Raw genomic sequence first — 12,224 nt, 5'->3', positions numbered from 1 at the left:
GAATAAAATTCCATTTAGTTTTTGGTCATATTTTAGTCATCTGAAATGTTTTAGTTTGTGTCTAGTTTTAGTCGACTAAATATCGTAAGATTATAGTCGACTAAATCTACAGTTGATTTAGTCGACTAAAATGTATTTTGGCGGTGCCTTGATGGCGTCGTAATGGCTGATTTTACACTTGGTTGCATGCTGAAAATAGCCGATCTACAAGCTCACAACGCGTCGCAGCGCGAGGCGTTGTGAGCTTGTAGATCTGCTATTTTCAGAGCACAACGCCCGAGCGCAACCAAACAAAAAATGACTTGTCTTTTAGTTCTACTGGATCTCTTCTCCACTAGTCCCTCACTAACATTTTAGTCTAGTTTTTATTTGTTGACGAAATTGTCAATATATTTAGTCTTAGTTTTAGTCATCGTAGCTTAGTTTTTATTTTGTTTTTATTTTGTTTTCATCAGAAAAACGTAGTCGACGAACATTTTTCGTCATAGTTTTAGTCGACGAAATCAACACTGATATGAGGACAAGTGCTGCCTGCAACTGACTGAATGTGTGTATATCACAGACTCGATAACGAGCTGTCTGTGCTTCATTAGCCATGACAGTCTTGCCCATCGAGCTGCTATTAGACGACTGTCTTGAGCTTTTGTAACATTCCGACTGTGCTTTGTAATTATGTGATATCGAGTGGATATTTTCTTTCGTCGATTGTTCTTCTTGACCTTTACCATTCTGCTGTTTGCCTGTAACATTATGTAATGTAATGTATCCTTATATAAACGATGAATCTCAACCGGACTGTATTGTGTCTCCTCAAATATAGTTGCCGTTAAACTACAGTTATATATATATAGACGTGTGCACTTCTATAAGGGTAGTTGTGTGTGTGTGTGCCAGCCAGGCAGCTACACCACCACTCTTCAAGCACAGTCTCTGCAACACCAGTAACTTTTAGTGCAAATGAGATCCAGAGGGTATTGCCAATTGCAGAGGTTGGTTGTCTTGCAGCACATTACCCCAAACGAGTGCCCAGGGAGCTACTGTGCAGCTGTGGCTGAGAGTCATGGGAAGAGTTTTTGCTGCACCGGGCCTCATCAATGTAGCACAGCTTGTTCAACAACACAAACAAACAAACAATTCCGCATGAACACACACACATGCGCGCGCACACACGCACACACACGCACGCGATCCATAAATGCATCATTTCGTTTTATTTGAGAGGAAAAAACTTTGCTAGAGCTCAGGAAGCGTCCCCGGGGAACACTGAAAACCTATCGCTGCAAAAGTGTCATAAGTCATGAGCGTCACACCGACTGATGCCATTTGATGTAGTCTTCCTCACACGCTGAGATCAGGTAGAGACACACACAGCTGCTCGACAGCTGTATACGTCCGCAGCTCGTCGCTGCAGCCAGCAAGATACAAAAAAGGTCTGCAGTGATGACTATAGCGCATCATGCCTTAGCGCGGCGCGCTGATCCGTGTGAAGGTGATTGCGGTGTGATGCTCTAATTTGGGTGGCTATCACACTTAATGTGCAGTAAAGCATCGGAGACAAAGCTTCTTCATTCTAAGTGTTCATCCCCCTCCACCGCGCGCCACACCTCTCGTCACCGACCCCTCCACCGCCTCTCTGCCCCCCCCACACCCCACCCCACCCCGCCCCACCCCGCACTCCTCTCTTCATCTCCTCTCCCCCCCACCAGGGGGAAAGAGTTATAGCTGCCATAAAAGGCAGGTAATGCATTGTTAACTAATTCTGTCTGCTCAGAGCTGATATATCCTCTGCTCTAAATCTCCATGCTTCCAATAAAATGCAAATGCTAATGCTTGCCCTCCATGAGCTGATATAATTTTTAACAGGCCAGAGGTAAATGCTAGGGGAAGGTGGGGTGGGCCAGAGGTAGACTATATGCCATGGTCAGGGGGCTCACGCCACTCGGGGTAAACCCGAAGGGTACGTGTCCAGACTTCGTGCTCCACACAGCATTTGTGTGTGTGTGTGTGTGTGTGTGTGTGTGTGTGTGTGTGTGTGTGTGTGTGTGTGTGTGTGTGTGTGTGTGTGCGCGGCAGCGCGTGTGTGTGTCTGTGTGTGATGTGACCAAAACATCTGCGAGCGTTTACATGAATATCACATAATTGCATTTGTGTGGTTATAGATGGGTGTGCCCATATGCATGAGGCTGGTAAAGCTAGCATAGCTATCTATACCATAGCTATCCCATAGCCTACTAGCTAGCTATCCTGAGATAATCCCTACCGGCATGGATATGTTGTTGAGTAGCCCACACACTAGAGGCATTCCATTCCATTCCACATCCATACACCATCAAATAATGGAAGCCAATTTGCCAGTGGGTGTAATGCATCATATTTCCATGTTAATAGTAGTGTCATACTTCGTGTAACCTTGGGCTTCTAAATATTGATCCACTTCTAGATTTTCAATTATCCTGTGCCGTTTTTCTGCCATCTGGTAAGGACCAGTGATTTGTGTTCCTTCATAACTGGAGGCTTGTCCTGTAATTAGACCATAAATTAATTTGCAGAAAAGAGAGAGAGAGAGTGAAAAAAGATTGAAAGCATTAAGTAAGTCCTCCGTGATTGGAGACAGAAAATCATATGCAACCCACATGCACAGTGTTTTAATCACGACAATAAGATAATTGGATTACAAATTCCAACACTATAACTTTTCTATCCTTGCTTGTTTCACTTGCCTTTTTCTTTGCGGCACTGAAAACCACACTGGACCACAAAATGATTGCTCGCGTGTCAGATCTTCCATAAATTGTTGGAAATTATCCAGTGACATAATTGAGCCTAATTACTTTTCAGTGCCGTAACAAAAAGATTAGCCAAAGGTCGATGTTAATATGAAAATGAATGTGAAACTTTGAAGTAAAATGCTATGAATCCATCAATTAGTTTAATAACTACTCTGCACACAGCCAGACAGAACAATATGTCCCTCTCCAACCTGGTTCTTATTTACAGCACAGCCCTAGTAGAGGCTCTAAAATACCAAATGAGTCTTGATTGATTTTAAATTGGGGACTATGCTCTCTTGCGAGATTAGCTCTCTTTGTCCCCTGCTGCTAAATTACACATAGTGAATGGGGGCTGTCGCTTGCACAGTGTCTGCATTACAACTACGGATCCCCTTGCCATGTGGAAATTCACATTAGACAAGCCCAAGTTACCAGCTCAAAGCAATTTAGGAGGAGAAAATGATGTAACAGAATGGGGTTCTGTTGTGGTGGAAAATGCAAGCTCAGCAGGGTCTGCGTTTGAATCACCACATAGAGCAGCATACAGCAATAGTGTGGAGTGAGTGAGGCTGCTGTGGTTATGCACTGAGACTATAGCGGCTTTGGCTTGACCGCTTGTATATATATATATATACCTGCTGCACACTGTCTGCAACCCTGACTTCTTTCTGTTCAGTGGTGGAAAAAGTACTCACATTTTTTTTACTTAAGTAAAAGTATCAATACTGCAAGTGTAGAAGAACTCTGTTATACAAGTAAAGACTCCGGAATTCAAAATGTACTTGAGTAAAAGTGCAAAAGTATTGTTAAAAAATGTACCAAAAGTAGAAAAGTACTCATTATGCAGAATGTCCCATTTCACAAGTTTTCAAATGTATAACTTCTTTTGAAAATAGCAGATCTACAAGCATGTAGAAACATGTAGATCGGCTGTTTTCAAATGGCCGAAATGTTAATAGGGCTGAAGTGGGTAATGTATGTTTTGTAATAATAATCAAAATCTACAAATTAACTAGTAACTAAAGTTTTCAAATAATTGTAATGGAGTAAAAGTATAATATTTGTCTCTGAGATGTAGTGGAGTAGAAGTAAAAGTTCAGAAAATTGGAAATACTCCAGTTAAGTAAAAGTACCTCAAAATAAAAAAAGTAAATGTACTTAGTTACTTTACACCACTGCTTCTGTTGAGAGAGGCCACAGCTGCCAGCATAAAGCTAATTTATACTCCGTATTATGACGTGTCGCTTTAGTTGCCAAAACGAAAACTGATCTTCAAGCTAACAGCTTGAAGATCAGTTTTCGGCAAACGCCATTGTGCCGATGCAGTATATATAAACTACCCCCGATCGTATCTTAGTAGTGGGCTTGGAGAGGCAAGGTGAGCCCAGCCCACACAGCAGAGCCCACCTGCTCCCCTGTTCTCCATCACAAAGTCCTTCAGCCCCGGCCTCTCCCGGAGGAAATGCAGCCTGGGCTTGCTATACGGAGGGAGCATGTGTCCCTGAATTTATGACGGCGACTTATTGGCGCCCTTTTACATTAAAAGTCATCTTGAGTTTCCCCAGTGTGGCCATATGTGTGGCTAGCGTTAATCCATTAACATTCAAGGCAGACACGTACAGAGGCTGCCTTTCAAACAGCTCTAGTCTGAGCCCCATCGGTCTGCGGGCCCAGCGTTGACCACAACATTCTCTCTCCCCTCAGCCACTGGCCACAGTCACTCTCGATATAATACAGCGCCATAAACTATCTAATGTTACACCGTCCATGAATGTGAGCTATTATACGCTTGAGGTTCAGGTTTGCGAGGCTTACAACCAAGTGAGAAAAAGCCCAGCTGTGACAGAGGAGAGCCCCATTCTGGCATAGGAGAAGAAAAGGGTGGCGCATCTGTCTCCGTCTGCACATCCTACATTTCAATTGTAGGATGTCAAATTAATGTAAGTTTCAGGTCTGTGCCATTTCCATGAGGGATTAGAGTTCAGAGAGTCCGTCAAATCCCCAGGATTTTCTACGGTGGTATTTATTTCAACAGGAGATGTTGAAGTGCATATTAATAGATCCACAAGGAATAGTCCTGGCACAACTTTAAAATGCATGTAGGCCTGCCCACAAGGGTCTCGAGTCGACTTAGAAGAGCGGGGTTTTTCAACAACACACGAACGAAAGGTCTACCATGGAAGGTGGCCCCCCTAACACTGAATCACATTTTTTAGTGTCTTATAAAAACCTTGATAAATACTTTATAAAGCCACAATGCATAACAAATCCGGGCACATAAAATAAGGAATAAAATGTCGTACCACACTGGGGTAGCAGACCTCTTGAAGGGTTCATGAATAAGTTTTACAGCTCAGTATTATCACCACTATCCTTATAAGGGGCCTGTCAACTCCCGAAGTCCACGGGATATATACATTAAACACACATTCGAGCCGCTCACGCTCTGGTCCATTACATTGATTAGCAGTAAACAAATTTGTAATAAAACTTAGTGAAATGGAGGAAGATGGCCGGCGTGCTGATTCATGGTCGCATGTTGGTGAAATATCACGAGTCGTAGGTGTCGCACTTCTAAGCGCGCCGAGGTGATGCAGGGCCGCGTTTGCAAGATCTCTCACACATATGAGCCAATTCATCCAAACGGCTCATGTCTAAACATCGAGTCCCTCATCTCATCTGTTGGGCCAGTTATAAACCCAGGCTAGAGAGAGAGAGCCCAGTGTGGCAGGAATCCAGAAAACGTGAGAGAATCTGGGAAGCAGAGCAGACCAAACAGATGTCTCCTCCACTACATAGACACCTCCTCCTTCTATTCCCTCCCCTCCTCCTCTAGTCTAGTAGCCACCCCCCCACCTCCATCTTCCTGTCTGACCCCCCCCCCCCCCCCGTCCTCGCCCCTCCCCTCCTCGAGAAAAACGAAAAAAAGAAAACACACACTCACTCATTTCCCTTTTGTAATTTCCACCGCAGTTGTTGGTGCCCTAGTTCGAAATCTGTTTGCTATGAACTGAAATACACGTTACATAAGCGATGTTGGGAGGTTTAATGATCCATTTTAGCACAGAGCATTTTTTTTTTAAACAGGCAGGGCCGGTTATGAGAGGAAGAGGAGCAGGAAGAGGAGAAGAAAGACTGCATCATGTGTTTCCACTTTTGACCTCTCTCCCCCTATGGCATCTGCCCACCTGGTTTGGTTTAGAATGTTGTTTCTGTGTGGAAGAAGCTGATGGCAAAGCAGCCTGCAGACAACATTCGGGGGAAAGGACATCATTTAAAAATGTTTCTGCCACAGCGTGGAGCCTCTTGCCATATCTCATCGCTCCGTGCGTCCCCTGAAATACGCTCTCATGGTAGCATTAAGGCCCTACACACAGTGATACGACGGCAATATCACAGACCAGCTACGGTTACCAATAGCTGGATATACAACTGGAAAAACCCAGCGGAGCCAGGCCAGTACACTCCACTGGCACAACCGTCGAGCAATGAAAAAGCCGTATATGCCTTTATTAGCCAAGAAAAATAAGCCTTTGATAGTTTTTTGTTACCGAGTGTGTGTTACTTCAAAACGACAACTTTTAAAGGCATATTTCAGTCCAAACTATGTGAAAATGTATGTCAGATGTGTTGCCTTGACGATGGGAAGGGCAACGCAGGGCCACCTTAAACTCTGAAACTGTTCATCTGTTTCCTATTGAAAGGGATGGAAGCAGGCAGGGTTGTTGGGGGGTGTGGGGGGGGGGGGCACCAGAGAAACAGGAAATGACAGCGTGACCCACTGGGCCCACTTACTACCTTAGCCAGAACCCCCTGGCCACGGCACAGCCAACCCACTGGGCCGGCTAGTTTCCAACACCTGCTGCTTCTGGTTCCCCCACATAAATCCAGGTGCTCCTGGATATAAGGCCCTCTTTCTCCCCAGGAGCGACAGGAGGCCAAAGGGGGGGAGAGGCGAAGGCTAGCTTGAGGAGGAGGGGGCTGGCTGTATACTGCTGCTGGAACACTGGAGGCTCTGCCTTCCTTCTGTGCTACAAGTCATGGAAAATACTACTTCAAATATACTAGGCTATGCTGTTGGAGAGAGACGCAGAGCACCAGGGGTTTCCATCACATCAACCCACAGCTTGCTCAAGGCTCCACACTCTCGCTTTATATGCCTCTGTGCTAAGTGAAAGAAAGTGGACTATTTGATAATGGGAAAAAGAGTCAAGTCTCATATCCAGTGATCCTTGAACACTTCTTCGCTGTCTTGGATAGCAGGGTAGTTGGTTCAGTGGGAGTGAAATGCTCTCTCTCGACCCTTTTCAGCTCCTCACTGCCCCCTGGTACGGTGAACGGGCGCTGCAAGCATCGCTGAGCTGATAAACCCTAGAAATCATTCTCGACTCCAGCCAGAGCTCTTTACAGTACCTCCAGCGCTCCCTGGTGATGGATTAATGCACTGTTGTTGTCATTTTATTGCCATTTTATTGCCCTGGTGCAATTTACCAGGCTTTATGTGTCTCTGCTGTCCAGTGGAGGAACGCGCAAGCGCATTGGACAAACCAGCATGCAAGCCCCAGACAAAGGCCACTATACTTGTCCATTCACTGCGCATGTGCACACATAACACTATTCTCTCTCTCTTTCTCTCTCACACACACACACACACACACACACACGCACACGCACACGCACACGCACACGCACACACACACACACACACACACACACACACGCAAATACGCACGCACACACAAACACGTACGCTACACACATCCATGCACACTCTATCTAAATCAAAACTTGAGATTCATTCAAGCACAAATGAGGTACTATACAGTGAATCTTTCAGCTTGGCTGATGGACTTCAGGCCCTGTGGAGCACACTGATGCCATGTCCCGCTCTCACCACCGGAGGGCAACATCATTCAGCCAGCCTGCCACAGCCTGTTGAAACAGAAATGGGAGTTCCACGTGTATATGTTGAAATAATTCTGTGGATCTAAGCTTTTTTGTTTCGTTTTTGCCCCCTCGATATCCTAAAAGCTTACAAAAAACACATTTTTTTGCTTATAGGTAGACACTACTGACACATTTCTTTCATGGTTCCATGGCTCCCATGGTTTTCCATGAGAGCAGTTAATTAGCCTCAAACCAGCCAAACCACCCACCTAGCATGACATGTCTTTAATATCATGCTTGGAATATGATGCATCCTTGAGTCAATGTTATGCTACTGCAAAAACGATTAATCTCCGCATCGGCCCTTCACTCACAAATAGATAGCATGTGGGTGCATGCGTCCATGTACACACCTGTGCACACACACCAACGCACACGCACGCGCGCACACACACACACACACACACACACACACACACACACACACACACACACACACACACACACACACACACACACACACACACACACACACACACACACACACACACACACACACACACACACACACACACACACCTTCCCTACACATTATCACAGCTGCTGATCTATAGAAGCTGTTGCGACATGCAGAAAGGCAGTGTGTAACATCTCCTGCCAGCGCTATGATCTCCTTCATGCTGTGTGGGAACAGTCCTACCTTCATCACACACACACACACACACACACACACACACACAACTCAACTCTCTTTGTCCAAAACAAAATCTCTCTTTTGCATTTGATATGCAGCCTTAATGGTGACACCCTCTCAGTTATATGAGCAAGATATAAGGGATACGCTTTGCTGTGCAGTCATCATGACAATGTAATAGGATTAGCAGTCTCCCCAGTGACCTATTATGTCTCTGTGATATTTATATACCATCGAAATGGAAAAGCATGTTGTTGTTAATTCAATTAAAAAATAATTTAAACCCTCTTTATACTTCGTTGACCCGGGGTCCCTCAGGGGTCTATACTTTGTCCACTCCTTTTTTTGGTCTATACTAGTCTACCAAATCTCTTGGCGGAAATAGTACTTTCGCTAAATGTCCAGAATAGGGAAGCTATATATAGTACGTAGTAGGTTTCATGTGGTTAACCAGTTGAACCTCAGCATCCAAATTCTGGGGGCAACATTAGCCCAAAATAGAAGATCTACAAGCTCACCATGTGTTGCAACGCGTTGTGAGCTTGTAGATCTGCTCATTTAGCCAAATGTTCCGGCTATTATGACATGCCCAGGATTGGGACACTAGAATATTGAAAATGGATTAGCAATTTGGGACTCAAAAGATTCAAAATATTCCAAATGCTGTTAGAAAGATTCAAAATATTCCAAATGCTGTTAGAAAGATCCAGTCGTCGACGATAGCAGGCTGAAAACGGGAGTTGAGGAACATATTTCTGGACACAGATATTTATTTTCCTCTGCCTCTGTGCAGATCAGCTATATTTGGCTAAGAGATTTGGTGTAGAGTGGTAGACGGGAGAAAAAAACGGTCCAAGTACAGAGCCCACTCAGGTCCAGTTTAAGTCTAGAGGGTTTAATAAATGGTTAAAACATGCAATTATTGTTGCACTCCAGGACTATGACAGGAGTCCACCACCAGAGGGAGCACAGATGCTGTTGAATCCGAGAGAGCTACAGTATACCTGACAGTTAAAAAAACATTACTGTAGAAAATAGTATGAGGATATAGACATATATATAGTACCATTCTTCCATCACCTGTCGCCAACCATTACTGTTTAAAAAAAAACATTTGCTATCTGCTTGCTATCAAAGTGGTTCAACGCCAAACAACTCTAGTCTTTTTTTTGTATCTGTCCTTGTCCTAAAAGTTATTACCTGACTAATGTTGCGTATTGAGTTCTTTAACACTTTAAGACTGGGAACGCAGCATCCGTGTGTCATTTTTTTTTTTTTCTTTGGGCTATCAAAAATAGCAGATATACAAGCTCATAGCGCGGCACCGAGTGCCGCGCTACGAGCTTGTAGATCTGCTATTTTTAGAAAAATCGTGAAAATGTGTGCAAATACTTTTTTGTTTTTGTTTTTTTGCGGACATTAGTAACTCAAATCTTTGCTTCTGGGGGTCCCTGGAACTAAATATTTTACAAATGTTTGCTTTAAAAAATATATACTGTATTCCAAGATTTTCACGAATTTTCACGATTTTTCAAAAATAGCAGATCTACAAGCTTATAGCGCGGCAGAGCCAAAGAAATCTAAAAAGTGACACACAGATGCGTTCCCGGTCTTAATGGTTTAATGTACATGAGTGTTTGTGTGTGTGTGTGTGTGTGTGTGTGTGTGTGTGTGTGTGTGTGTGTGTGTGTGTGTGTGTGTGTGTGTGTGTGTGTGTGTGTGTGTGTGTGTGTGTGTGTGTGTGTGTGTGTGTGAGAGAGAGAGTACCTATATATATATTTCTTTCACATCTGTGGTGTGAAGTACAATCTTTGGAGGGGGGGGGGGGGCTGTAACCTCAGAGTCTCTTACACCCTGAGAGCTGCCGATCCATCACTCTTAATGGAAGAGAGGATAAGTTTCAGCCAGTGAAAGAGAGAAGAGACAAAAGGCAGAGAGCGATTTATGGCAGAGGTAAGAAGTGGGGCTCTGGGCTGTGGTGGTGCCTTGATCTGAGCTGGGCTGGGCTGGGCTGGGCTGTTGTGGCTAGGCTAGTAGGCCCCAGCCCCGGCCCCAGGCCATATAGTCCATTCACACGTGCATGTATACAAGACACACACACGCGCGCGCACGCATACATGTTTGTATTACTATACTTGTGAGGACATCAACACTTTAGGACAGCCATGTTATGAATGCCATTTAAACATAATAATTGCCATTTTTAACCGTAAGCCTAAAGCCGAAAAACAGCAGATCTACAAGCCCACAACGCGTCGCGCTGCGACGCGTTGTGAGCTTATAGATCAGCTATTTTTCGGTGCATGACACTGGCGCGCAAACTAAGTATAAATCGTGTTGAACTCTAATACCAATCCCTAAAGCTAACCTCTAAGACACCTAAATGTCTAATCCTGACCTGAATGTTTTTCTAATTGTAAACGCATCTCTAAAAAAATGTTTTTTTAACTATACAACAACCATTTGTCTTGTGAGGACCAGGAAAACAGTCCACACAATGTATATTTCTTCAAATTTTACTATACTTGGTCCTCGTTAGTATAGTAATACAAACACACGCACACACGCACACGCACGCACACACGCGCACACACACACACACACACACACACACACACACACACACACACACACACACACACACACACACACACACACACACACACACACACACACACACACACACACACACACACACACACACACACACACACACGCACACACACAGCAGGTTCAGTCCCTGGCTGCTTACACTATACTCGAGGCACAGGAGGGGCTCGATAGAACGCCACGTCCCAAAATCCAAACCTCTCTCTCTGGGGGCTTTTGAAGTTTGCCCCGGCCCCCTATTCGGTCCAACTTTTTGCACTCGTCCATCTTCCAGTGGTGAAATATAGAGTGGAGGACCCGTTACATGTTAGCTTAGGAGATAGCACAGGTGTAAATTACATGGGAGGCTCTGGCCAGTCTTATTTATGAGAGGTCTGTCAGGTGTTTAGGTGTTGGAGTGAGATGTGCAGCTTAAAGCGTTTACTCCGCTGTAAATCAGGGCACGCAGGCCACGTCTGTTTGGACTGTGTGTGTTTACATGTGTGTGTGCCTGGCTGTTATTCGAGGTACACACACACACATAAGGCTTTGCTTTGAGATGTATACGTGTCATTCGGTCAGGGAGTTTACCTGTGTGTGTGTGTGTGTGTGTGTGTGTGTGTGTGTGTGTGTGTGTGTGTGTGTGTGTGTGTGTGTGTGTGTGTGTCTACAGGCCACCAACACAGCTCGAGACAATGACTATATACACGGTTACTCATACTGACAAACACACTTTTTAAGGACGCACTCAAAACCTATACACTTGCCTTCGCCATCACATCATTGTGAGCTAATATGAAACCAACTCCACCCTCAAAGGTTTTGCTCTGATGCTTTCCGAGATGCCCCCAGCCCCTTGCCAGTCTACATCCATCCACACAGAGACAGGTAGCTGCAACTATTAGCCATTATTCTATCACTTAATTTTTTTTCGATGAATCAAATAATGACAATATATAATGAGATATTTTTTAGGGATATTTTTGTCTTTTACAAAAATGTATATAATACTTTTTTTTTTGTAAAAGATAAAAGTATCCCAACAAAAAGTAAGATATATATATATATATCTCTGCTGTCGGGCATAAACCAGCTAACTCCAAACCATTTCAGGAAATGAAAAAAAAAAAAAAAAAAAAGTTAGGAGGTTTTGTTCATCATTGATAAGAACAGCTGAATGGACCTCCAAGCTCACAATGAGGTTGGAGGTCAAAAGGGGGTGGAGACTGGAGTCAGCAAATCCAGCTAACTCCACCCCCCTTTGATGGAGTTTGAGGATCCAA

The sequence above is a fragment of the Gymnoscopelus microlampas genome, assembly GCF_963454915.1.
Source record: "Gymnoscopelus microlampas genome assembly, chromosome: 10".
NCBI classification, from domain to species: domain Eukaryota; kingdom Metazoa; phylum Chordata; class Actinopteri; order Myctophiformes; family Myctophidae; genus Gymnoscopelus; species Gymnoscopelus microlampas.
This window is presented reverse-complemented; position numbering follows the sequence as displayed.